Source organism: Bos grunniens, chromosome 7 (assembly GCF_055505025.1).
Source record: "Bos grunniens cultivar Pamir isolate PY7600 chromosome 7, Bosgru_T2T1.0, whole genome shotgun sequence".
NCBI lineage: Eukaryota > Metazoa > Chordata > Mammalia > Artiodactyla > Bovidae > Bos > Bos grunniens.
Genome location: NC_141171.1, coordinates 68,004,727 through 68,027,062, shown reverse-complemented (window position 1 = coordinate 68,027,062; position 22,336 = coordinate 68,004,727). Strand labels below are relative to the sequence as shown.

The 22,336-nt window shown below is 37.5% G+C and overlaps 1 long non-coding RNA gene across 13 annotated transcripts in view; it reads left to right on the top strand.

The window, feature by feature from the left end:
* LOC147369756 (uncharacterized) overlaps positions 1-22,336 on the top strand; it is a 206,507-nt gene that overhangs the window by 98,165 nt on the left and 86,006 nt on the right. For all 13 annotated transcript variants that reach the window (XR_015167848.1, XR_015167847.1, XR_015167854.1 and 10 more), the window contains one exon: positions 21,020-21,064. This is a non-coding gene — a long non-coding RNA (uncharacterized LOC147369756). The remainder of the gene's footprint in view (positions 1-21,019; positions 21,065-22,336) is intronic.

Genomic DNA, 22,336 nt, shown 5'->3' with positions numbered 1-22,336 from the left:
CCTTACAATTCTGGAAGTCAGAAGTCTTCTGGTCTTCAGCAGGCTGAAATCAAGGTATCAGCAGGGCTTTGTTACCTCCAGGAATTCTTAGGAAAAATCCATTTCTTGCCTTTTCCAGGATCTAGAGGTCACGTACGTTCCTGGGCTTGAGGCCCCTTCCACCATCTTCAAAGCCAACAATGTACTATCTTCAACTCACTCTTTCTGACTTACTCTTTTAAGGTTACATCTTTTCTCTGATTCTGACCCTTCTGCCTCCCTTGTGACCGCATTTGACCCATCCAGATAATCCAGCATGGTCTCCCCATCTCAAGATCCGTACACGTCTGCAAAGTCTCTTTAGCCATGTAAAGTAACATATTCACATGTTCTGGGGGATTAGGACATGGGCATTTTTTCAGAGACAGGTTCACTCCCTCTGCCTATCACAGGTTGTCGGAAGAAAGTTACTTCTAGTTTATTTTCTTATGTACAAACTTTTGACAAAACAAGGCTATTTGGAGGAGTCAAATGAGACAAGGTATATAAAACTCTTGGCCTGTGACCAGGACTGATGGCCTTTTGGGTAGCTCTGGTTTATCAGCTGTTTGGCTTTGTTAACAGCATTCTCCTCTTCAGTAGTATCATCTTCCTCTATAAAATGGGGAAAAGAATGGCAACCATGAGATTTTATTAGCATGGATATCCATTTAATCTAGCATAGTTTATTAAAGGATGTGGATCTACTTAGGAATTCTCTTTACTTTCTGTGCTTTGTGTGTATATTCTTGTGCCAGTTCCACACTTCAACTACTAGTACTTCAAATAAATATTGTTACCTAGTCATATATTCTCCAACTTTGTTCTTTTTATTTGAGTTTATCTTGGCATTTTGCATTTTCACGTGTATTAGAATAAGTTTGTCAGTTTCTTTAAAAAAAAGAAACTTGCTGGTATTTTGATAGGGAGTCCATTGAATCTGTAGATAAGTTTGAGAGAAGGAGATGTCTTTACTACATTGAAGCTTCTAATGCACAAACATGGATTATTTCCTTTTATTTATTTATATCTTTTAAAATTTCTCTTTGCAATATCTATAGTTCTCTGTAAGACTTTATCTTTTGCTAGTTATCCTATATATATGATTGTTTTTTATGTTGTTATAAATAATAATATAGTTACATTATATTTCCTTTTTATCATTCCTGGGTCTTGCTTGCATGACAAATGCAACAGAACTTGTATATTGACCTTGTATTCAGCAATTTTTCTAAGTTCACTTAATACTTCTATTACTTTATAGATTCTTTTGGATTTTTACATAGTTTTAGTTCCTCGCTTCTACATTCCATGTTGTTTGCTTCTTTTATATGCCTTATTTGATTAGTCAGGACTCCTTTACAAAGTCAAATAGGAGCAGTGATAGTGGACATATTTGTACATTTCTATACAGCAAGAGGACTTTTTCAGAATTTTATCATTAAGATATTAGACATAATACCAAATCAAGGAAGCTTCCTACTATTTGTAGTTTGCCAATGTGTTAAAAAATTAAGAATGAGACTTTTTTCACAGAATTAGAAAAAATAATTCTAAAATTTGTATGGAAATACAAAAGGCCCCAAATAGCCAAAGCACTCTTGAGAAAGAACAAAGCTGCAGGTATGATGCTCTTTAAATTCAAACTATGCTACAAAGCTATAGTAATCAAAACAGGATGGTAATGGCACAAAAACAGACACACATAGATCAATGGAAACAAGCTAGGGAGCCCATAAATAAGTCCACACTTAATGGTCAATTAATCTATGATAAAGGAAGCAAGAATATAAAATAAGAAAAAGTCAATGAAGCAGAAGTAGATGTTTTTCGGGAATTCCCTTGCTTTTTCTCTGCTCCACTGGATGTTGGCAATTTAATCTCTGGTTCTTTTGCGTTTTCTACATCCAGCTTGTACATCTGGAAGTTTTCAGTTCACCTTATTGTTGAAGCCTAGCTTGAAGGATTTTGAGCATTATTTTGCTAGCATGTTAAATGAGTGCAGTTGTACTGCAGTTTGAACATTCTTTATCATTACCTTTCTTTGGGATTGGAAGGAAAACTGAAATTTTCCTGTCCTGTGGCTACTGCTGAGTTTTCCAAATTTGCTGGCATATTGAGTGTGGCATAGTTGCTGGCATATTCATCATTTAGAATTTTAAATAGCTCAGCAAGAATTCCATCAGTCTTCCCAGGTGGCACCAGTGGTTAAAAAAAAGAAAAAGAAAAAACTCATCTGCCGATTCAAGAGACATAAGAGCAAAGGAGAAAAGGAAAGATACAAGCATCTGAATGCAGAGTTCCAAAGCATAGCAAGAAGAGATAAGAAAGCCTTCCTCAGCAATCAATGCAAAGAAATAGAGGAAAACAACAGAATGGGAAAGACTGGAGATCTCTTCAAGAAAATTAGAGATACCAAGGGAACATTTCATGCAAAGATGGGCTCGATAAAGGACAGAAATGGTATAGACCTAACAGAAGCAGAAGATATTAAGAAGAGGTGGCAAGAACACACAGAAGAACTGTACAAAAAAGATCTTCATGACCCAGATAATCACAATGATGGGATCACTGACCTAGAGCCAGACATCCTGGAATGTGAAGTCAAGTGGGCCTTAGAAAGCATCACTACCAACAAAGCTAGAGGAGGTGATGGAATTCCAGTTGAGCTATTTCAAATCCTGAAAGATGATGCTGTGAAAGTGCTGCACTCAATATGCCAGCAAATTTGGAAAACTCAGCAGTGGCCACGGGACTGGAAATGGTCAGTTTTCATTCCAATCCCACAGAAAGGCAATGCCAAAGAATACTCAAACTACCGCACAATTGCACTCATCTCATAAGTAATGCTCAAAATTCTCCAAGCCAGGCCTCAGCAATACGTGAACCATGACCTTCATGATGTTCAAGCTGGTTTTAGAAAAGGCAGAGAAACCAGAGATCAAATAGCCAACATCTGCTGGATCATGGAAAAAGCAAGAGAGTTCCAGAAAAACATCTATTTCTGCTTTATTGACTATGCCAAAGCCTTTGACTGTGTGGATCACAATAAACTGTGGAAAAATCTGAAAGAGATGGGAATACCAGACCACCTGACCTGCCTCTTGAGAAATCTGTATGCAGGTCAGGAAGCAACAGTTAGAACTGGACATGGAACAACAGATTGGTTCCAATTAGGAAAGGGAGTACGTCAAGGCTGTATATTGTCACCCTGCTTATTTAACTTATATGCAGAGTACATCATGATAAACGCTGGACTGGAAGAAACACAAGCTGGAATCAAGATTGCCGGGAGAAATATCAATAACCTCAGATATGCAGATGACACCACCCTTATGGCAGAAAGTGAAGAGGAACTCAAAAGCCTCTTGATGAAAGTGAAAGTGGAGAGTGAAAAAGTTGGCTTAAAACTCAACATTCAGAAAATGAAGATCATGGCATCCGGTCCCATCACTTCATGGGAATTAGATGGGGAAACAGTGGAAACAGTGTCAGACTTTATTTTTGGGAGCTCCAAAATCACTGCAGATGGTGACTGCAGCCATGAAATTAAAAGACGCTTACTCCTTGGAAGGAAACTTATGACCAACCTAGATAGCATATTCAAAAGCAGAGACATTACTTTGCCAACAAAGGTCTGTCTCCTCAAGGCTATGGTTTTTCCTGTGGTCATGTATGGATGTGAGAGTTGGACTGTGAAGAAGGCTGAGCGCTGAAGAATTGATGCTTTTGAACTGTGGTGTTGGAGAAGACTCTTGAGAGTCCTTTGGACTGCAAGGAGATCCAACCAGTCCATTCTGAAGGAGATCGGCCCTGTGATTTCTTTGGAAGGAATGATGCTAAAGCTGAAACTCCAGTACTTTGGCCACCTCATGCGAAGAGTCGACTCATTGGAAAAGACTCTGATGCCGGGAGGGATTGGGGGCAGGAGGAGAAGGGGATGACAGAGGATGAGATGGCTGGATGGCATCACTGACTCTATGGACGTGAGTCTGAGTGAACTCCTTGAGTTGGTGATGGACAGGGAGGCCTGGCGTGCTGCGATTCATGGGGTCGCAAAGAGTCGGACATGACTGAGCGACTGAACTGAGCTGACTGAAGAGAAATGGATTCAATCCCAAGGTCAGAAAGAAACCCTGGAGGAGGGAATGGCAGCCCACTCCAATATTCTTGTCTAGGTAATACCATGGACAGAGCAGCCTCATGGGTCATGGTCCATAGTGTTGCAAAGAGTCAGACACCCTGAAGCAAGTTAGCGTGCATGCACACAGAATTCTATCACCTCCACTCACTTTGTTCATAGTAATGCTTCCTAAGTCCCACTTGACTTTACACTCCAGGATGTCTGGCTCTAGGTGAGTGATCACAGCATCGTGGTTATCCAGGTCATTAAGACCTGTTTTGTATAGTTCTCCTATATACTCTTGCCAACTCTTCTTAATCTCTTTTGCTTTGGTTAGATCCTTGCCTTTTCTGTCGTTTATTGTGCCCATCTTTGCAGGAAATGTTCCCATGGTATCTCCAATTTTCTTGGAGAGATCTCTAGTCTTTCCCATTCTGTTGTTTTCCTCTATTTCTATGCATTGTTCACTTAAGAAGGCTTCTTGTGTCTCCTTTCTAGTCTCTGTTACTCTGCATTCAGTTGGGTATTCAGTTGGGTATATCTTTCCCTTTGATCTTTGCCTTTTGCTTCTCTTCTTTTCTTAGCTATTTGTAAGGCCTCCTCAGACAACCATTTTGCCTTCTTGCATTTCTTTTTCTTGGGGATGGTTTTGGTCACCGCCTCCTATACAGTGTTATGAACCTCTGTCCATAGTTCTTCAGGCACTCTATCTACCAGATCGAATACCTTGAATCTATTTGTCACTTCCACTGTATAATCATAATGGATTTGATTTAGGTCATACTTGAATGGTCTAGTGGTTTTCTCTACTTTGACTTAAGCCTGAATTTTGCAATAAGAAGCTGATGATCTGAGGCACAGTCAGTCCCAGGTCTTCTTTATGCTCACTGTATAGAGTTTCTCCATCTTCAGCTACAAAGAATATAATCAATCTAATTTTGTTATTGACCATCTGGTGATGTCCATGTGTAGAGATGTCTCTTATGTTATTGGAAGAGGGGTTTGCTATGACCAGTGTGTTTTCTTGGCAAAAGTCTTTTTAGTTTTTTTGTACTTGTGTACTCTTTGTACTCTTGCAGTAAAAAACCTCCTTTATTATGTACTTCAAGGCCAAGTTTGTCTGTTGCTCCAGATATCTCTTGATTTTCTACTTTTGCATTCCAGTTCCCTATGATGAAAGGAACATCTTTTTACTGGTGTTAGTTCCCAAAGATCTTGTAGGTCTTTGTAGAACTATTTAGCTTCAGTTTCTTTGGCGTTAGTGGTTGGGTCATAGACTTGGGTTACTGTGACATTAAATGATTTGCCTTGGAAATGAACCAAGATCATTCTGTTGTTTTTGAGATAGCGCCCAAATGCTGCATTTAGGACTCTTTTGTTGACTATGAGGGCTCCATCCCATTTCTTCTAAAGAATTCTTGTCCACAGTAGTAGATAAAATGGTCATCTGAATTAAATTTACCCATTTCCATCCGTGTTAATTCACTGATTCCTAAAATGTCAGTGTTCACTCTTGCCATCTCCTGCTTTATCACATCCAATTTACCTTGATTCATGGACCTGACATTCCTAGTTCTGCAATATTGTTCTTTATAGCATTGGACCTTATTCACCACCAGACACATCCACAGCTGGGTGTCATTTCTGCTTTGGCCTACCTCTTTAGTCCTTCTGGAGCTATTTCTCTGCTCTTCCCCAGTAGCATATTGGACACGTAATGACCTGAAGGGCTCATCTTCTGGTATCACATCTTTTTGCCTTTTCATGGTTTTCTTGAGGCTCATCTTCTGGTATCACATCTTTTTGCCTTTTCATGGTTTTCTTGAGGCAACAATACTGAAGTGGCTTGCCATTCCTTTCTGCAGTGGACCATGTTTTGTCAGAATTTTCCACCATGACCCACACGTCTCAGGTGACCCTGTATGGCATGGCTCATAGCTTTATTGAATTACACAAGGCTGTGATCCATGCCATCATTTTGGTTAGTGTTTTTGTGATTGTGGCTTTTGTTCTGGAGGCTGTGGGACTATGGTTCTTGCTTCTTCTGTCTGCCCTCTGATGGATGAGGATAAGAGGCTTGTGCAAGTTTCCTGATAGCAGCAACTGGCTGTGGGGAAAAACTAGGTCTTGCTCTGGTGGGAAGGGCCATGCTCAGTGAATCTTTAATCCAATTTTCTGTTGTTGGGTGAGGCTGTGTTCCCTCTCTGTTGTTTGTTTGGCCTGAGAAGGCCTATAGCCTCTATGGTATGGCTAAAGGCAGCCTCTAAAAGGACTCATTCCAACATGTGTCTCCCAGGACTGCTGCTGCCAGTGCCCATGTTCCTATTTCAGGCCACTGCTGACCCATGCGTTTGCATGAGACCCTCAAGCACTCACAGGCGGGCCTGGTTCAGTCTTCTTGGGCTCACTGCTCCTTTTCCCTGTGTCCTGGTGCATACAAGGTTTTGTTGGTGCACTCCAAGACTCTGTTTCCCACATTCATGTGGGAATCCTGGTATCAAATCCCATTGTCCTTCAAAATCAGATTCCCTGGGGATTCCCAGTGCTTTTTGCCAATCCAGGTTGGGAAGTCAAAAATAAAATTATGAATGGGTATTGAATTTTATCAAAAGTGTTTGCTTATCTATTGAGTTGATAATTTTTCTGTTAATGTGGCGATCACTATGATTGATTTTGAAATGTTAAGCTGATGTTGTATTTCTAGAATAAATCTGACTTAAACATGATATAATATCTTCTATATATTTATTGGTGTGTTTTTTTGGTTCATATTTTAAATTTCTGTGCCTAAGATCTTAAACATGAGAGAGACTGCCCTAATGTTTGGCTTTCTAGTAATGTCCTTGTCAAGTTTTGGCATCAAGATATGCTAATTTGATAAAAACCAGTTTAAAAGTCTTCACTATTTTCTATTTTCTGGTGAAATTTGTGTAATATTATTGTTATTTCTGGCTTCCCTGGTGGCTCAGACAGTAAAGCATCTGCCTGCAATGCGGGAGACCCAGGTTCGACTCCTGGGTCGGGAATGCTTGGAAGAAAGCCGTAGGCAAAGGCCTCCTAGGTTTGGAGTTTTGTTTGTCATAGACATTATATTACAGATTAAATAGCTTTATTAGATAGATGAATATTTATACTTTTAAAATGTAACTTTTGAAAAAAATTTCCATTTCAACTAAATTTTCAAATATGTTGGCATAAAGTTTTTCATGATTTCCTCTTATTATCTCTTTTAAAATTGAGTATAGTTTAAATAAGGTAAAATGTGCAAGTCTTAAGTATATAGCTCACTAAGTTTTTAATCTATGATTATACATGTATAAAAATCACCTAGATAAAGATAAAGATCTAACACCTCAGAAAGTTCCCTCATAAAACTTTCCAATTGATACTTACACCTGCCCCCAAGGTAACCCCTATTCTGATATACAAAGCAAAATCATGGTTTATCTGTTCTTGGATTTTATATAAACAGAATAATACATATAAACATATAAACAGTATATATATTTGTGTTTGACTTCTTTTTCTGACTGTAATATTTTTGAGATTCATCTGGTGTTATATTCATCAGTAATGTATTCTTATTTTTACTGCCATATGATATTCCATTATATAAATATAGTATAAATTTTAAATCAATTTTTCTATTAATGGACAGATAGCTTCTTATTTTAAGTTATTACAAAGTTTCTATCAATCTTCTTGTACAAATATTTTTGTAGATATATGACACTTCTTTTCACAATATATGTAGGCATGAAATTGAGGGCCATAGGGTAGGTATAAATTTAACATTATGAGAAACTAATAGGCAGTTTTTAAGAATGGTTGAGCCTCTGTATATTCCACCAGTAATATACAATGTTCACGATTTCTCCACACACCCTCCACTGTTTGGTTTTGTCAATGTGTTAAATTTTAGCATTAATAATGGATGCAATAGTATCCCTTAGTTTAATCTGAATTTCCCTGTTGAGAATACTGTGAGAATCTTTTCACGTGTTTATTGGCCTTTTGAATATCTTCTTGGGACAGTGCCTTTTCAAGCCATTTGAAATAGTAAACGTGAGGGGAGGAGAGCTCATTTTTTTCTAGAATATTTTTATTGAAGTCTGGCTGATTTATAATATATTAGTTTAGATGTACAATGTAATTCAGTATTTTATAGATTATAGTTCATTTAAAGTTATTACAAAATAATGGCTATATTTGCCTGTGATTTACAATATATCCTTGTTGCTTATCTATTTTATACATAGTAGTTTGTGTCATTTTTTAAACATTAAACATTTTCTTACTGATTTATAGGAGTTTTCACATTATACCTGAGTCTCTCATCATATCTATATATCTATATATATCATGTCTATATAGATTTATATATCTATATATAATATTTTCCCCTGATCTGTGGCTTTTCTTTCCACTTTGTTAAAGGTATCTTTTAATGAGCTGAAGATTTTAGTTTTGATTAAGTCAATTATATCTTTTTAAAAAATAATTTGTGTTCTTTGTGTCTTGTTTAAGAACTTTTGTCTGCTTCAGTAAAATGAAGACATGCACAAAAATTTTATTTTAGAATTTTATTGTTTTCAACTTTAAATTCACAATCTACTTTAAATTAACTTTTATATGTAGAATAGTATAGTTCTTTTTTTTCCTCAGTTGTTCCAACATCATTTATTGAATAGGCCTTCCTTTCTCTATAATTTTGGCAAAATAAAGCAACCATATGTGTGCAGATCTACCTTCTACTCTAGACTGTTTCACTGATCTATTTGTCTATTCTTGTTCCCAATACCACACTGTCTTAATAGCTAAAGTATTATAGAATGTCTTGAAATTTAGTAGTGTAACTTTTTATTTTTCTCAAGATTTTCATAGCTAGGCTGTGTTTAGTTGCTCGGTCATGTCCAGCTCTTTGTGACCCCATGGACTGTAGCCTGCCAGGCTCCTCTGTCCATGGGGATTTTTCAGGCAAGAATACTGGAGTGGGTTGTCATGCCCTCCTCCAGGGGATCTTCCCAACCCGGGGATCGAACCCAGCTTTCCTAAATTACAGATGGATTCTTTACTGTCTGAGCCACCAGGGAAACCCATAGCTAGGCTAGATCTTTATATTTTAAACAAATTTAGTATCTCTTTGTTAATACCTGCAAAAAAAAAAAAAAAAAAAAAGCCGATTGGGATTTTGGTAGTGATTGCATTGACTTTATATATTAATTTTGGGGGTTCAGTTCAGTCACTCAGTCGTGTCTGACTCTTTGCGACCCCATGAATCGCAGCACGCCAGGCCTCCCTGTCCATCACCAACTCCTGGAGTTCACCCAGACTCATGTCCCTTGAGTCAGTGATGCCATCCAGACATCTCATCCTCTGTCATCCCCTTCTCCTCCTGCCCCCAATCCCTCCCAGCATCACAGTCTTTTCCAATGAGTCAACTCTTCGCATGAGGTGCCAAAGTTTCAGATTTAGCATCAGTCCTTCCAATGAACACCCAGGACTGGTGTCCTTTAGAATGGACTGGTTGGATCTCCTTGCAGTCTAAGGGACTCTCAAGAGTCTTCTCCAACACCACAGTTCAAAAGCATTAATTCTTTGGTGCTCAGCTTTCTTCACAGTCCAACTCTCATATCCATGCATGACCACTGGAAAAACCATAGCCTTGACTAGACGGACCTTTGTTGGCAAAGTAATGTCTCTGCTTTTGAATATGCTGTATAGGTTGGTCATAACTTTCCTTCGCAGGAGTAAGTGTCTTTTAATTTCATGGCTGCAGTCACCATCTGCAGTGATTTTGGAGCCCAAAAAAATAAGGTCTGATACTGTTTCCACTGTTTCCCCATCTATTTTCCATGAAGTGATGGGACCAGATGCCATGATCTTCATTTTCTGAATGTTGAGCTTTAAGCCAACTTTTTCACTCTCCTATCTTAATAATTTGTCTCCCAATTTATAAATATGGAATATATCTCTATTTAATGGATTTTTAAAGGTTAAACTAACCTTGTGTTTCTGAGCTAAAACTCCCTTGGTCAATATATATAATCCATTTTCATGTATTGCTCTATTCTATTTGCTGATGTATTCTTTTAGAGATTTTGTATCTTTTCATTTCTTTTCTTATAAAAAATTTTGTTGGATATTGGTATCTGGATAATGTGGGCCTCATACAATGAGTTGGAAATTGTTTTATTTCTCGTCTCTGAATAACTTTGTGTCAACCCCTATGGACAGAGCAGCCTGGTGGGCTGTGGTCCATGGAGTCACAAAAAAGTTGGACACTACTGAAGCGACTTAGCACAGAGGCACAAGACTAGTATTATTCATGTATATGGGAGTGTTTGTAGAAATACTACTAAAGCCATCAAGTCAGGAATTTACTTTGTGGAATGGTAACTAATACAGAAATACTTAGTTTTTCTTTATTTTCTGATGTCAGTTTTGGTAAGGTGTTTTCAAGCACTTTGTTCATTTCATATAGCTGGACAAATTTATTGGCATAAGGTGTTTATAACATTCTCTTGTTATCTTTCAATATATGTAGTGGTGTTATTTTTTTTACTCCTGACATAGTTTGTATTTTCTTTTTTCTCTTAATGAGTCTTACAAGGACGTTCAGTTTTAATGATCTCTTCAAAGAACTCATTTTCTTTTTTTCTGCTTTTTTGATTGTCTCTTTTCTGTTTAATTGATTTTTGCTCTTTCTTTCCACACTGCCCGTCTGCCCCAATTTTATTGTTTTATGAGTAGGAAGCTTAAATAGTTTATTTTAAACACATTTCTAACATATGTATTTAAAGCAATAAAATTTCATCCAAACTGCTTTAGTTTCATCTCATAAATTTTGACATGTTGAATTGTCATTGTTTTTCCTTTAAGTTGCTTTCAGATTTTAAATATTATTTCTTCTTTAACTCATGAGTAATTTAGAAATATATTATTTGATTTTCAAACAACGTTTGAAGATTTTCTAGTTATGTTTATCATTGACTTCTGGGCAGGGAACTTTAAGAAATTTCTTTCATTGTTTTAGGGCTTCCCTTATGGCAGGTCAGGACACAACAGTTAGAACTGGACATGGAACAACAGATTGGTTCCAATTAGGAAAAGGAGTACGTCAAGGCTGTATATTGTCACCCTGCTAATTTAACTTATATGCAGAGTACATCATGAGAAACACTGGGCTGGATGAAGCACAAGCTGGAATCAAGATTGCCTGGAGAAATATCAATAACCTCGGATATGCAGATGACACCACCCTTATGGCAGAAAATGAAGAAGAACTAAAGAGCCTCTTGATGAAAGTGAAAGAGGAGAGTGAAAAAGTTGCCGTAAAGCTCAACATTCAGAAAACTAAGACCATGGCATCCAGTCCCATCACTTCATGGCAAATAGATGGGGAAACAGTGGAAACAGTGGCTGACTTTATTTTTCTGGGCTCCAAAATCACTGCAGATGGTGACTGCAGCCATGAAATTAAAAGACGCTTACTCCTTGGAAGGAAAGTTATGACCAACCTAGACAGCATATTCAAAAGCAGATATGTTACTTTGCCAACAAAGGTCCATCTAGTCAAAGCTATGGTTTTTCCAGTAGTCATGTATGGATGTGAGAGTTGGACTATAAAGAAAGCTGAGCACCGAAGAATTGATGCTTTTGAACTGTGGTGTTGGAGAAGACTCTTGTGAGTCCCTTGGACTGCAAGGAGATTCAACCAGTCCATCCTAAAGAAGATCAGTCCTGAGTGTTCCTTAGAAGGACTGATGCTGAGGCTGAAACTCCAATACTTTGGCCACCTCATGTGAAGAGTTGACTCATTGGAAAAGACCCTGATGCCGGGAGGGATTGGGGGCAGGAGGAGAAGGGGATGACAGAGGATGAGATGGTTGGATGGCATCACCGACACAATGGACATGGGTTTGGGTAGACTCCAGGAGTTGGTGATGGACAGGGAGGCCTGGCGGGCTGCGACTCATGGAGTCGCAAAGAGTTGGACATGACTGAGCGACTGAACTGTCTGACTGTTGGAGAAGACTCTTGAGAGTCCTTTGGACAGCAAGGAGATCCAACCATTCCATTCTAAAGGAGATCAGTCCTAGGTGTTCATTGGAGGGCCTGGTGTTGAAGCTGAAACTCCAATACTTTGGCCACCTCATGCAAAGAGTTGACTCATTTGAAAATACCCTGATGCCGGGAGGGATTGGGGGAAGGAGGAGAGGGGGACGACAGAGGATGAGATGGTTGGATGGCATCACTGACACAATGGACATGGGTTTGGGTGCACTCCGGGAGTTGGTGATGGACAGGGAGGCCTGGCGTGCTGCGATTCATGGAGTCGCAAAGATCTGACATGACTGAGCGACTGAACTTATGGATCAGTTGGTAACAAATCCGCCTGCAGTAAGGGAGACCTGGGTTCGATCGATGGGTTGCGAATTCCCCTGGAGAAGGGAAAGGCTACCAACTCCAGTATTCGGGCCTGGAGAATTTCATGGACTAGTCCACGGGGTCACAAAGAGTTGGATACAACTGAGTGACTTTCATTTTCACATTCATTGTTTTTAAAGTTTTGAGACCGGTTTTATAGAGCAACATATGGTCTATATTAAAGAATGTTCCTTGAACATTTGAAAAGACTGTTTTCTGAAGCTGTTGTTTGTCATATTAAATGCACATCTATTTGGTCAAATTGGTTAATAGTGTTGTTTGAAATCTTCTCTACCTAAATTCCGGAGAAGGCAATGGCACCCTACTCCAGTACTCTTGCCTCGAAAATCCCATGGACGGAAGAGCCTGGAAGGCCGCAGTCCATGGGGTCGCTGAGGGTCAGACACAACTGAGCGACTTCACTTTCACTTTTCACTTTCATGCATTGGAGAAGGAAATGGCAACCCACTCCAGTGTTCTTGCCTGGAGAATCCCAGGGACGGGGGAGCCTGGTGGGCTGCCTGTCTATGGGGTCGTACAGAGTCGGACACGACTGAAGCGACTTAGCAGCAGCAGCAGCTACCTAAATTCAGAGTATTAAATACTTTTTCCCTATCGATTACTGCTCTTTCAGTTTCTGAAAGAGATAAGTTAATACATCTGACTATGTGGATTTGTCTTCTCAGTTCTATCAAATCTAGCTTTAGTTTTTGTTTCATGCATGTAGAAATGATATTATTTATGTAGATACTTGGAATGATATCTTATTGATTAACCATTTTGTTATTATACAATGTTACTTTATTAATACTCTTTGTCTTAAAGTCTACTTTGTCAGAAATTTACATAGTCACACAAGCTTTTATGGTTAGAGTGTGTATTTTTCCAATTCTTTTGCTTTTAGCCTATCTGTGCATTTATATTTAAAGTGTATCTTGTAAACAAAAGATAGTTTTATTTTTTCTAGTCTGTCTACAAAAATTGTCTGCCAGATTGTCTGCCAATCTGTCTTATTATGAACCACTTTATGCCAATAGATGGAGTATTTGTCCGTTAAAAAAAAAAATGTAATCATTGACATATTTACTTTTATGTCTTGTGGCTTGTCATCTTTTTATTTGTCCCATCTTTTGTCTCCTCTGACTTCTTTTGGATTAATCATGTGTTTTTAATTATTCCAGATGAAGCCAACCCCCTCATTGCACCCATACCTTTTTTTATGGTTATTTCAGTGACCACTGTGTATTTTGGCTTTCTCAACCTCAAGGCTCTTAGATGTTTGAGACCAGACATTTATTTCCTTATTGTGAGAGTCCTTCTATGCACTGAAGCATTTTTAGCTGCAACCCTGGCTTCTTCCCACTAGATGGCAGTAGAAACATCCCCATCTCGCCCAACCAAAAATGAAATAGCCAAAAGTAGCTCATGTCCCTTTGGAAGAAAAATTACCACGGGTAGAGAACCACTGCTCTAGGGATTACCATAAACATCCTCAATTTTTACCTCACTTTTCAAGATAATTGAATTATTATTTTGCTACTCCATGAGCAATATAAAGCTTTGTAAGGGTATAATTACACTTATTTTTCTCTCCAATTATGCTATTGATGTCATACATGTTATTTCTACATGTATTATGAACTCCTCAATGTATTGTTCTTATTGTGGTTTTTAAAAAATATCCAGTAATTTACTTTTAACTTTTAAAATTATTATTTCACATTTTTGCATATATTTGATCTTTCTAGTCTAGTCTGCAGATTTGTGTGGCTGATCTGTGCTGATGTCATGGATTTTTCCTTTTTAGCCTAAAAAGCTGATGATATATTGTCTCAGCTTTCATTTATCTAAAACTGGATTTATACAGACACTGATTTTTTTTTTTAATTCCAAATTTTTTTTTCTTTTAGCACTTAAGTCAGTTCTGTTGTCTTTTGTCTTGCATTTGTTTTCTGATGAAAATTACTTATCATTTTATGTTTGTTTTCCTGATTATAACCTACCTATTTTCTTCTGTCTACATGTAAGAATTTATTTTATGTCTGTACTTAAATTTTTTTCTTTTATTTCTGGTTTAAACCAGTTTGACAGTTATGACCTGGATGAAATAACTGAAATTTTTTTCCTCAGCTATGTCCATCTTGCTTTGAATACATTAAATACACTTAATTTAATATATGGTAATTTTTCAGTTTTAAGTTTCCACTTGGTTCTATTTTAGAAATTTTACTTTTCTCTTAAAACTCTCCATTTTCAAATTTGTGTCCATTTTGTCTGTGTTTTCTTCTAATCTATTTAATATATTTTAAGCTATTTTAAGTGAAGAAAAGTGATAGTCGCTCAGTCCTGTCTGACTCTTTACAACCCCATGGACTGCAGCCTGCCAGGCTTCACTGTCCATAGAATTCTCAAGGCAAGAATACCAGAGTGGGTAACTATTCCCTACTCCAGGGAATTTTTCTGACCCAGGGATCGAACCTGGGGTTTCCTGCATTGCAGGCAGATTCTTCACCATCTGAGCCACCAAGGAAGCTCTTAGTTATTTTAAAGTCTTTCCTAATTCCAATATCTGAGCCATTCCTCAGTCTGCTCCCATTGACAGTTTTTTTCCTCTTAATTAGGAATCATATTGCTTCTACACTGGTCTCAGGACTTTTTATTGCATTTCACAATTGCATAATGAAAAAAAGTTGTAGTCCCTGGAGTAGATATTATTTTGTACAAGTGAAGGCATGTCCTTTCCCTTGTCAAAAAGTTACAGAAGAGTCCATCTTAACAATCTGATTGAGTTTCGAGCTGAATTGTGGCTGACTTACAGCTTTGGTTGGGTTCTCTCCACATTTTCAAATGTCTTTAGAACTAACTTGTTCTGTCCCGTGTCTATTATAAGTTACTCCATCTAGTAGGACTTTCCATTTAAGCACTGTTGGATGCAGAATGCTCCCTCTGCTTTCTAGTTCAGCTTCCATGCCCCTGACACACACTCAGCAAAGCTCTTTTGGGGAAGGTTGGCAGGCAAGAACAAATTCCCTGCATTTGGAGCTTCTGATTTCAGTCTATTCATGCCAGCTCACAAGGTCTGCAAGTATCCCAGAAAATTTGATGTTCAGTTTTTCACTGGCCCCTTTGAGATTTTGCAGCATAGAATTTGGCCACTGGTATCTGCTCACCTAGAAATTCCTTAGACTTGTCTGTAACTTAATTTCCTTAGACTACTTTTGTCTGCAAGTATTCTATATCTTAAATGTGATGGGGGAGATTCATGTTATCTTTTTAGGTTATATGATGGGTACAGTCGTTGCTTAAGACCTTCTACATTTTATCTGAAAGCAAAATGTTTTTATTTTTAAAACCTCTAAAACCTCTAATGATAAACATTCTTAATTTTTGAAAAATTTTCTTTGTAATCAGTCTTGCCAGATATTTATCAATTTTATTAATCTTTTCCAAGAAGCAAATTTCCCTTTTTTTCTATTATATTTTCCATTTCATTGATATTTTAACTTTAAGTTTTTATTTTATATTTAGTATCAGTTCAGTGTGATGCCATGGACTGCAGTAGGCCAGGCCTCCCTGTCCATAACTAACTCCCAGAGTTTACCCAAACTCATGTCCATTGAGTCGGTGATGCCAACCAACCATCTCATCCTCTGTCGTCCCCTTCTCCTCCTGCCCTCAATCTTTCCCAGCATCAGGGTCTTTTCAAATGAGTCAACTCTTTGCATCAGGTGGCTAAAGTATTGGAGTTTCAGCTTCGACATCAGTCCTTCCAATGAACACCCAGGACTGATCTCCTTTAGGATGGACTGATTGGATCTCCTTGCAGTCCAAGGGACTCTCAAGAGTCTTCTCCAACAAAACAGTTAAAAAGCATCAATTCTTTGGTGCTCAGCTTTCTTTATAGTCCAACTCTCACGTCCATACATGACCACTGGAAAAACCATAGCCTTGACTAGACGGACCTTTGTTGGCAAAGTAATGTCTATGCTCTTTAATATGCTGTCTAGTTGGTCATAACTTTCCTTCCAATGTGTCTTTTAATTTCATGGCTGCAGTCACCATCTGCAGTGATTTTGGAGCCCAGAAAAATAAAGTCTGCCACAGTTTCCACTGTTTCCCCATCTATTTGCCATGAAATCGTGGGACCAGATGCCATGGTCTTCATTTTCTGAATGTTGAGCTTTAAGCCAACTTTTCACTCTCCATTTTCACTTTCATCAAGAGGCTCTTTAGTTCTTCTTCACTTTCTGCCATAAGGGTGGTGTCATCTGCATATCTGAGGTTTTTTATATTTTTCCCAGCAATCTTGATTCCAGCTTGTGCTTCATCCAGCCCGGTGTTTCTCGTGATGTAATCTGCATATAAGTTAAACAAGCAGGGTGACAATATACAGCCTTGACATACTCCTTTTCCTAATTGGAACCAGTCTGTTGTTTCATGTCCAGGTCTAACTGTTGCTTCCTGAGCTGCATACAGATTTCTCAAGAAGCAGGTCAGGTGGTCTGGTATTCCCATCTCTTGAAGAATTTTCCACAGTTTATTGTGATACACACAGTCAAAGGCTTTGGCATAGTCAATAAAGCAGAAATAGATGTTTTTCTGGAACTCTCTTACTTTTTCCATGATCCAGCGGATGTTGGCAATTTGATCTCTGGTTCCTCTGCCTTTTCTAAAACCAGCTTGAACATCTGGAAGTTCACGGTTTGTGTACTGTTGAAGCCTGGCTTGGAGAATTTTAAGCATTACTTTACTAGTGTGTGAGATCAGTGCAGTTGTGTGGTGGTTTGAGCATTCTTTGGCGTTGCCTTTCTTTGGGATTGGAATGAAAACTGACCTTTTCCAGTCCTGTGGCCACTGCTGGGTTTTCCAAATTTGCAGGCATATTGAGTCCAGCACTTTCACAGCATCATCTTCTATGATTTGAAATAGTTCAACTGGAATTCCATCACCTCCACTAGCTTTGCTCATAGTGATGCTTCCTAAGGCCCACTTGACTTCACATTCCAGGATATCTGGCTCTAGGTCAGTGATCACACCATCATGATTATCTGGGTCATGAAGATATTTTTTGTACAGTTCTTCTGTGTATTCTTGCCACCTCTTCTTAATATCTTCTGTTTCTATTAGGTCCGTACAGCTCTGTCCTTTATTGAGCCTGTCTTTGCATGAAATGTTCCCTTGGTATCTCTAACTTTCTTCAAGAGATCTCTAGTCTTTCCCATTCTATTGTTTTCCTCTATTTCTTTGCACTGATCACTGAGGAAGGCTTTCTTATCTTCCCTTGCTATTCTTTTGATTTATAATATTGTGTTAGTTTCAGATATACAACTAAATGATTCAGTTATACATATACACATATCCATTCTTTTTCAGACTCTTTTTCCATATAGGTTATTGAAGAATATTGAGTAGATTTCCCTGTGCTATAGTGTAGTCTTAATTGATTATTTGTTTTATATAGTAGTATATATATGTTAATCCTAAGCTCCTTATTTATCTCTCCTCTCTTCCTCTTTAGTAAACATAGTTTGTTTTGTATTTCTGTGTGTCTATTTCTGTTTTATAAATAATTTCATTTGTATCCTTTAGATTCCACGTATAAGTGATGTTTCATGATAAATGTCTTTATCTGACTTACTTCACTTTATCTGACTTCCTTCACTTAGTATGATATCTAGGTCCATTCATATCGCTGCAAATGGCATTATTTCATTCTTTTTTAATGGCTGAATAATATTCCATTGTATATATGTACCACATTTTCTTTGTTCATTCTTCTGTCGATGTACATTTAGGTTGCTTCAATGTCTTGGCTATTGTAAATAGTAGATACATGTATCTTTTCAAATTATGGTTTTATTTGAATATATACCTAGGAGTGTGATTGCTGGATCATATGGTAATTCTATTTTTAATTTTTTAAGGAACCTTTGTATTGTTTTCCATAGTAGTTGTACCAATTTACATTCCCCCCTAATAGTGTAGGAGGATTCCCTTTTCTCCATCCCTTCTCCAGCATTTATTGTTTGTAGACTGTCATTGATTTTTAAAATATTTCCTTTAATATTCTCTTTAATATTTCCTACTTTCTTGCATTTAATTTGCTATTCTTTTTCTGGTTTCTTAGAAGATAATTATTTATTTTTTCAGATTATTTTCCCTAAAACACGCATTTGACACTACAATTTTTTCTGTAAGCATTGCTTCAGCTGCATTCCACAAATTCTCATGTCTTTGTTTTCATAGTTATTCAGTTTGGAATCCTTTGGCTTTGTGCATGAGTGCAGGCCAAGTCGCTTCAATCGTCTGACTCTTTACAACCCTATGGACCCTAGCCTGCCAGGCTCCTCTGTCCATGGGATTCTCCCGGCAAGAATACTGGAGTGGGTTTCCCTGCCCTTCTCCAGGATATCTTCTCAACTCAGGGATCGAACCCATGTCTTTTAGGTCTACCTGCATTGACAGGTGGGTTCTTTACCACTAGCGCCACCTGGGAACCATTTCTAATTTGCTTTATTCTCTGACTTATGGATTATTTAGTAAAGACTTGCTTCATTTATAAACACTTGAAGGTTTGGCAGTTATCTCTTGGTTACTGATTTATGCCTTAATTCCACTGTGGTTAGAAGATACATTCTTACATCACAGTGAATTTTGGTAAAACTACTATATACACTTGAAAAGACTATATTCTGTAGTTATTTGGCATAGTGTTTTATACACACACACACACACACACACACACACACAAATTAGGTCAAGTTAGTTCATTGAATTCATAAAATATATCTAATTCTTTTTCTGTTTGTTTTACTAATAACTGAGAAATGTGAGTTATTCTCAAGCTGTATGACTGTGTACTTTTATTTCTTCTTTTAGTTTGGTCAGTTTGTGACTTAAATTATTTTGAGCCTATGTTATTAGATGTATGCACATTTATATTGCAGTCAAATTTTATCTTTTATTATTATAAACTATGTCTACTATCACTAATATTTTTCTCTTGATATCTTCTTAGTTTTAAATTTTTATGTTTATATTCAGTTCAGTCACTTAGTCGTGTACAACTCTCTGCAACCCCACGGACTACAGCACACCAGGCCTCCCTGTCCATTACCAACTCCTGGAGTTTACTCATGCTCATATCCATCAAGTCAATGACGCCATCCAACCATCTCATCCTCTGTCGTCCCCTTCTCGTCCCGACTTCAATCTTTCCCAGCATCATGGTCTTTTCAAATGAGTCAGTTCTTCACATCAGGTGGCCAAAGTATTGGAGTTTCAGCTTGAACATCATTCCTTCCAACGAATATTCAGGACTGATTTCCTTTAGGATGGTCTGGTTGGATCTCCTTGCAGTCCAAGGGACTCTCAAGAGTCTTCTCCAACACCACAGTTCAAAAGCATAAATTCTTTGGTGCTCAGCTTTCGTTATAGTCCAACTCTCACATCCACATATTAGCTCACATCTCACGGCTCACATCTCACATATTAGCTGTATTTTAATTCGTGTTTGCAAAATATATCTCCTCTTATTATCACTTATCTGGGTCTTGTATTTTAGCTGTGTCTCCTGGAAGCAACATATGGTAAAATGTTGTTCTTTATTCACTTATTTGACCATGTTTATGTTTTTGTAGGATGTATAATCCATTTGTATGTAATATAATTACAAATAAATATTTGGGTTTAAATGTATGATTTTACTATGCCCCACCTTTACTTTCTTTTTTCTGCTATTTTTGCCTTTTGCCTCTTTTAAATTAGTAAAATATTTTTTTCTTTTTCTTTTTTCTCTCTATTATCTTAACTGTACATTCTTTTATTTCATTTTGAAGTTTATCCTAAATTACAAGATGAATCTTTGTCTTATTCTAATAGAATTTTACTTTTATCCCTTCTAAGGTTAATGAAAGCTTAAAAAATTTTAACTCCATTTACCATTCTCCCACTTTTTGTGTTATTATTGTCACATATTAAATTATGAATAAAATATATCAAATCATAATGTGTGTGGATGGTAAATTTATGTACAATTTATTCCCACAAGATGTATTTTATTAAATAGTCAATATTCATTTAGATTTAACCATATATTTACCCTTTCTGGTGCTCTTCATTTCTGCATTAGAGTTCTTATTCTACCAGGAATCATTTTCTTTCTGCCTAAAGAACTTTCTTTAGTATTTCTTTAATGACACTTTGCTAGTGATGAGTTATCTTGTTTTTAGGGGGATGATCTGGAAACATTTGTCCCCTTAAATGCTGGCTTTTTTGGTAGCCTTGAGCTAATTTACTTTGATCTTTGCAACCTAGTGAGATTCATAGAACCTTTTAATTGCCACTTTCTGATCTGCCCCGCTGCTTTTCTCTAAAAATGCACAAGGGTGCTGTAGAGGGAAAATGACAAATATGTGGGTATTCTCAATATATTTTCTTTCTCTTCAGGATCTTGATTTCCTGAATCCTGGCTGCCTTAATCCTCTAGTGAATGTAAGTAGTCCAGATCTTTCCTTCTTCTTTTGCATAGTTTTAACAGTTGTTCTTAATGGGAAGTTTAGTCTGATTCACACTTCTTTATCATAGCTGAAAATAGAACCCACATGTTCTTGTTTAATAAAACATGCAGATTAAATAATTTCTCCTCTTTCATTTTATAACCTCTCAGATATTTTCCCACAGCTCCTATAAAGCTCATTGTGTCACTTATCTCTAGATTAAAAGACTAAAATTCTTTAGCGTATGTGACATAATCTCCTGACCCATCATTACTCTGGTTCCCATTTAAGGTCAGGAAGATCCGCTGGAGAAGGGATAAGCTACCCATTCTAGTATTAAAAGAATCTGCCTGCAATGCAGGAAACTTGGGTTCAGTTCCTGGATTGGGAAGTTCCTCCAGAGAAGGAGGAACCCACTCTAGTATTCATGGGCTTCCCTGGTGGCTCAGCTGGTAAAGAATCCACCCGCAATGTGGGAGACCTGGGTTCAATCCATGGGTTGGGAAGATCCCCTGGAGAAGGGAAAGGGTACCCCCTCCAGTATTTTGACCTGGAGAATTCCATGAACTGTATAGGCCATGGGGTCACTAGGAGTCGGATGTGACTAAGTCACTTTCACTTTCTTAAAACAGATAACACAAAATTATCACTTGATTTTAGAATCAAAAAGTTTACTTTTAAATCCCTGATCTCTCTCATGTTAATTGCTTAACCATGAACAAGTTCATTTATTTGAGCTCTTGATTTTTTCTTTTTTAATCTGCAAGGTAGAGGTTATTACCCAGTCTGTAAGATCTTTTTCATCTAACCATCTGAATTACAGTAGGAACAGAAGAAAAGGTAGCTACTACAGTTGCTCTCATTTTTGCATACTTGTTCTTGAGAGGTCATATATTTGGAATTGATTCCTCATGTTGTCACAAGTTTGCTGAAATCTTTTGTGCATCTATTCTTTAAATGTACCTGCTTTAGTTATTCAGTTCCATAAAAACTGTAGGATCATCCTCAAAGAAGGTATAAATCTGAAGATATGTTTTGCCTCCTCCTTAGCTAAACTGATTCAAATGGGAGTAAAGATGTTTCTGAAAGAATTTTAACCACAGGAATACCATTTAAACAGTAGTGTTCTTCCCCCTTTCCAGAATGATTCGTTATCAGGATTTTACTTGGCTTCCCTTTATTGTACAATAGAAAATTAATGATGTTTTGGATGCAATCTTAAGCCAAGGTCAGCAGCAGCTGCTGTGCACTTGTTTGAAATGCCTAT